The 6,383-nt window shown below is 46.3% G+C and overlaps 1 protein-coding gene across 2 annotated transcripts in view; it reads left to right on the top strand.

Moving 5' to 3' along the window:
• The window catches only part of Ugt8 (UDP glycosyltransferase 8), a 61,588-nt gene that overhangs the window by 325 nt on the left and 54,880 nt on the right, over positions 1-6,383 (top strand). Inside the window, exon 1 of one of the 2 annotated variants that reach the window (XM_005357238.3) lies at positions 48-189. The exons of the other annotated variant lie outside the window; for it this stretch is intronic. The gene's annotated coding sequence lies outside the window, so the exon portion shown is untranslated. Of the gene's footprint in view, positions 1-47; positions 190-6,383 lie in introns of those variants that run through there. 2 annotated transcript variants of the gene reach the window in all.

The following is a 6,383-nucleotide window of genomic DNA, read 5'->3' as shown; positions in this document are numbered from 1 at the left end:
GGAGGAGCAGGCGCGCTGCGGCCCCGAGGGAGGGCACGGTGGAGCATCGCCTGGCCCCAGAGCGGCCGTCTTAAGCCGGCGGGCGCGCTGCAGCCTCTCCTCCTCAGGGCCAGAGACGGACGGAAGGCGACCGTCCCGCGGCGGCACAGGCGCGTTCTCCAACTCCCGCGCCACAGCGAAAGGAGCGAGGTAAGCGGCGGCGGCGGGGGCGCGGGGACGGGGGGCTTGGGATCGCGGAGTTGGTCGCTGTTCCCACCCCCGAGGTGAGTGAGTGACGCCCCCCCTGGCTGCCTGAGGCGGCCGGCGCGGGGGGCTGTGGCGAGCGCGCTCTTGGCACCCCTGAGCTGTCCCCGCGGCGGCCGGAGCGGGCGAAGGGGGCGCCTGTGCAGACGCCAAGACCTTGCGCTTGACCGGGACGGGATGGTCGCCCGCAGTCACCGTCCGGGACTCTCTGGCCCGCCGGGTCCCCGCTGAAGGTGCGCGACGGGGTGCACTGGGGAAGGGGTGCTCCCCGGCTGTGCGCACACGCGCGGGACCTTTCGGTGACCGCAGCAGCGGTGGACAGACACACCGCACGGTCGCGCGTGGACCCCGGAAAGGCGGACAGGGGTGCAGGGCCGGATCCGAAGGTGAGAGAGCCCCGGGAGGGTGAGAGGGAGGGCGAGCGGGCGAGCACGGAGGGGTCGCCTGCTGTGGAGGAGCAGAGCGGAGCGGCGAGGCCCCGGATGGGTGCTGCAGGGTGGCGGGAGGAGAGCGCATCGCCAAGCGCTCGCGGATGCAGTGCGTCCGGGCAAAAGGACGCCCGGAGGTGTCTCGGGGCAGGACCTGATCTGTGGACTCCCAGGTTTGAAGGGTTATAAAGTTGGGGACTGAGAACTTGTCTCTCGGGACGTCGCTGCTGTGCCAGTGCCGGTACCGTCCTCAGCATCTTTTAGAGTTCTGAAGGACGTGAGGGGACGGAGACCGAAAAGTGCTCCCAGCTCAGAAAATGAAGGGCTGTGGAAACTCCGAGTTGGGGGGGAGGCAATATCACAAGGGAAAAAAGGGGTGACTTTCTTCATCCTCACCTTATCTGGAAAGCCACGACCATTGTGATACAGTGTCAGGACTAGTCACGGGGGCTTGTTTCACATGATCGCCTTTTGAAAAGGTTCACAGAAAAGCACTAAGGTTTTTGGTCACCTTAGGCAGTCATTTTGTACAACTGTTTGTTTTTTTTTTCTTCCAGAATTAATGACAGGAATGTGTGGCAGTTTGACTGGATGCCATATATGCCGTTACTTCTAGCTGTAATCCCACGTTCCCCCAAACAAATATCCTCTTGGATGTAGGCTTCCTTAACCCTTGTGCCCAGACCATCCACCCCCCAAAAAAACAACCAACCGCGTGTTTTAAAAGGCTGGAAAGTCTTCCTTAATCATTCTAATAGAATTACAAGTTACACATTCTCCTAGCTTTTTTAAATTAATTAATTGATAAAAATCATACACTTAAGTATATGATAAGGAAGAACAGAACTTTGTGTTAATCAAATTAAATGTGAGTCTGCTGTTTAACTTTTCCAGAAGAAACTATCTCTTGGTAGCTTGAGGCCTTGCTCGGACCATGTCTGTTCTGCAGCTCTTACCTCTTCTCGATAGTGTTAGAGAGAAGGGCTGATTTGCCTGACACCAGTAAGGTTAATCGCACATCTGGTGTTGTCGAATCCAAGCTAAAGGAGCATTTTTAAACTAGGAGGCAGCAGTGTCGACTTCGACATTTAGAACAACAGCTCAGCTTTGTTTAGAGCAACTGAACCATACTACTGAGCCATACTACTGCCCATACTTCTGCTTTACCTACCGTAGAGATCTGAGCTCTTTGAGTCTAAAGTCCACTTCAGTGTCTACACTGATATTTAGAACACCTGTTATAGTAAGCAAATCCAATCCATATCCTTCATGAAGAGATTTTGTGAGAACTGTATTTTGAAGAGTTGTTTGATAGTTAAAGTTTCTATTAATCTAAACTGGGATATTTCAAGTTCCCCCTGTGAGCAGTCCTGAGTTGAGTTATCATTTAAATATTGCTGTAAAACTTACCCTCTATTCTCAGACTCTGTTTCAAAATAATTTATGGATCCGTATCTCAAACAATCCAGATTTCTTGACTGATTAATTTTTAATTTCCAGATAATACCTGAAAATTGCCAAGGTACACAAATAATGTCTACTTTTGCCTGTTTATACAATATGCATTATCCTGACAACACATTATACTGCTTGGTGCTGATATTCATAGATATTTTCTGGGTACTTCACCATATTAATCAAAATAGATAGCCATTAAAATAGACAGTTTGTAAACCTTCAGATGTTATTGGCTATGCTATTAATTTAATTTAATTTTATTATTCTATGATGTCTGGGTTATAAGTATGAACCTATCAAGGATTCAACAGTGCCATTTGTTGCAGGGTAGAGTACCATTTTTGTTTACAGTTCCTGGTCTCTCTGCCTGCTGGGTTGAAGTATTAGAATGGAGACAGAGGTACCATTCTTCTTTTTATGCTTTGTCTGGGTCCCCTTTCTGTTATCAGCTATCACTTTCTGCTGTCAGACTGGGAGCGGGTCCTGATGCTGTATTATCTGTTGTCTTTTTTTTTTTTTTTGTCCATTGCCAAGTACAAAGCATGTAGATTCTGTGACAGATAATTTTTGTTCATGTGCTTTTTGCTGTGCTATGGGCTGAATGCTTGAGATTCTCAGAAGAGTTCCTTGTATATGTGAGGTTTTAATATGTTTATATGCAGAAAAGTTTGTATGAGAGAGCCTTAGAAGTGTCTTCACTTTACACAATTTGACTTTTTTTTAAAAAAGTCAAAACAGCCTCTTTAAAAATATTTACTTTTTTATGTGGAATTGGGTTATTTTTCTTTTGGAGTATGTTTTATGTACCTCTTTCTGCCAGGGAAACTCATTAACCTGGTATAGTGTTAACAGTCCCCTATCCTGGAAGCTGAGTAAAAGTGTAATTTGATAATCCTGCTAACCATACTGTATGCTTGTTCAATTATTTAAATGTTACTTTGCATATCTGCCTAAGGAGGAGCTACATAATCAAATCAGTTTGAAAAAAAAAGTCTATTAGTTTTGAAAACTGTGTTAGTCTTATGTTCTTAGTGTGAAGCATTTCATGAACATATCTTATTTCCTCTAACAAGTATTTATTAAGAGCATACCAGTTGCCAGTCTCTGTGCGCTGAGATTATGCAAACAATTCTAACTGAGGTAGTTTCTGTGTCTAAGAGGGAAATCTAGTGCTGTGTGATTTAGAGCTATAGGAACTTTTTATTTTTAAATTATGGGGAAGCACAGTGTCTTGACATGAACAACAGCTAGATTTGATACACTAGAACATGTTTTGCACATAGGAGACAAAACGTGAAATATTAGTCATCTAGAAGAGTGCTGTCCTGTAAGTGCCGTGTAGCACTGTGGTCAGAGCGCCTGAGGAGGGATTTGGGAATGGCTAGTTCCCAACTCAAGAAGACTTTAAAAGATTCCTGGAAGGTGACATACAATCAAGGTTAGCGGAAATAAGATCCTCCTGGATGCTTGTTTGCCATCCTGAGGGGTATGGGTCCCCCTCTATGCAGAGTTGCTTTTAAAGAAGGTGCTGCGACATGGCGAGAGTTCAGCTTTCACAGCAGTCTGGAAGGATGATCTCAGAAATCCGAGATGGGAGCAACTGTGATGTGTTGGGATGACCTTGATAAAGGGACCTAATATATAACTGTTACTTGAGTGAAGAAGGGAGAGAACCAAGGTAATGAAAAGGGAGAGTCTATGAGAGCAGGTGATGATGCTTGTGAAATACAGAAATTTGGGGAAAGAGACTGAGATTTGAGAAGCCAAGGTGTCAGGTTCAGCTTGTGACATTCAGTGTTGGAAGTGAGGTAGAATGTTCATTAGAGATTGTACTCAGGGAGTCATTCCACAGCGGCATGTGAAGAGAGGGCCTAACTTACATAGTACGTAGGTAGATTAGTGGATGGACGCATGGATGACAGATGTAGCCTGTCTCATAGTTGTAAACACTGAAAGTTGAGGGGCTTGCCAAGAAAGGTACCAGGAGCCGGTAGGGAAATAGGGAGATCTGAAAATGTGATGAGACAGTGGAGAGCAAGGGAGTGTGGTAGAATGAGGGGAAAGGAGAGAACTTCAAGAAGTGAGCCATCAGGAGATGAAAGGAGTGGTAGACAGTCCTGCTATACCTCCACTCTGTAAGTTCTGTGTCCTGGGGTTGGCAGTTCATTTTCTACCCTTCATCTGCAAAACGGGGAACAAAACACGTGTTTTACAGGGCTTCTGTGAGATCAAAGGTGATAGATAGACATAAGGCCAGTGTCTAGAAGGTTACTGGTTTGTTGCTAACAAGTAGGAGATCTTTTAATGAAAATAGACCTTGGATTTGTGATCAGAAGACTCATAGTGAGTTTTAGTTTCCTAAAGTGCAAGCTGGCAGGACTGGGAGGTTATTTCAAAGCCATTTATGAGGTGATCCAATATTGTTTTGTCCAAGAAGGCAGTGGATTAGCAGACACTGAAAAACGTGAAGGAAGCAGAGAAGGCAGCTCATCCAAGTCCTAGAAGAGAGGGTAGGAGTTGTCTTCAGAGTTCTGGGGGAATGCTGAGCTCCCAAAACAGCCTCTGTTCTGGCTGAACTGTGTTTAAACACCAAGTGTCCCTCACATTTAAATTTTTGGTATTCTAAATATGCCCTGGATGATCTCAAAAGGTATTGACTGTTCATTTTAATAGAGCTTGAAACAGATACAAGACTGAAGATAGATATCAAAATTTAACAAACTATTTCCATCAGTTGCTAGGTGAAGCTGCTCTGATGACAGTTGGGCTAGGCATCAAACTATGAGTATAGCAGAATATTGTTAGGAATCATTTTCATTTACTTTTTTCTTCCAGTCCTGTGTGGGTCTGTCCTAGGTCTCTGGGGTATCTCACCTCTGGGTCCAGACCCTCAGGGGTGATCTCCCTCTCAGGGTATGGGTCTACACCAGTGCCAGTCAGTAGTTGGTCACTCCCACAATTTCTGCACCATCTTTCCCCCAGCACACCTTGTAGGCAGTACAAATAGTACATTGAAGACTTTGTGGCTGGGTTGGTGTCCCAGTCCCTCCCCTGGAAGTTTTGCCTGGTTACAGGAGATGGCTGGTTAAAGTTCGGTATCCCTTGTTAGGAATCTTAGCTAAGGTCTCCCTCATAGATTCTTGGGAATTTCCATTGCTGTAGTTTTCTAGCTTATCCCAGAGATGCCCTCACATTCCAGTTTTCTCTCCCTCCACTCTCCTCACACCTAATCCCTCCTGTTCCCATTCCCTACTCCTTCTTCCAGTTCCTACCCCTTCCATTAGCAATGTCCATTCTATTTCCCCTTCACAGAGAGATTCATGCATCCCTGCCTTGAGCCCTATTTGTTATTTAGCTTCTCTGAGTCTGTGGGTTGTAGCATGGTTCTCCGTTAAATCCACTTATGAGTGAGTGAATACCATCTACTGATGGAAACAGATGCAGAGACCCACAGCTAAACATTAGGCAGATCTTGGGGAATCCTGGGGAAGAGAGGGAGAAAGGATTGTAGGACCCACAGAACCAACTAGCATGGGTTGATAGGAGCTTGCAGAGACTGAGCAGACAGCTGGGGAGAATGCATGGGGGCTAACCAGTGCCCTCTGCATATATGGTACAGTAGTGTGGCTTGGTCTTCTTGTGGGACTCCTAACAGAGGGAAGAGTGTCTCTTTCTGACTGTGTTGCCTGCTTTGGGGACCCATTCCTCCTACTGGAGCATTCAGCCTTAATCGAAGAGGAAGTGCTTAGTCTCCTGCAACTTGGTGTGTCAAGGCTGGCTGATACCCAGGGGAGGCCTTCCTGTATCTGAAGAGAGACAGTGGAGGAAGAGTGAATGGGGAGGGGGAGGAAGTGGGAAGAGGAGAGGGAGGGGAGACTTTGTTGGGATGTAAAATGAAAAACAAAACAAGCAAACAAATATAACAAATTATAAGGTTGAATCAAATATTTCAGAAGACATTTCATAGTTTTCCAGGGCCTTAAGGTCAACATTGTGAACAAGTAATGACTGACCTGCGGAGAAATGGGAGGATGACTGTGGAGTTTGCTTTTGTTTCCTGCCTCCCCTGAAGTTTATTATAGTAATGTATACATATCCTTAATTTTTTTTTTATTGAGAAAAAAAATTTCCGCCTCCTCCCAGCCTCCCACTCACTCCGCCCGCCCTCCCCCCACTCCTCTCCCCCTCCCTCTCAAGTCTGAAGAGCAGTCAGGGTTCCCTGCCCTGTGGAAAGTCCAAAGTCCTCCCCCCTCC

Source organism: Microtus ochrogaster, chromosome 21 (assembly GCF_000317375.1).
Source record: "Microtus ochrogaster isolate Prairie Vole_2 chromosome 21, MicOch1.0, whole genome shotgun sequence".
In the NCBI taxonomy this organism is placed as follows: domain Eukaryota; kingdom Metazoa; phylum Chordata; class Mammalia; order Rodentia; family Cricetidae; genus Microtus; species Microtus ochrogaster.
This window is presented reverse-complemented; position numbering and strand designations above follow the sequence as displayed.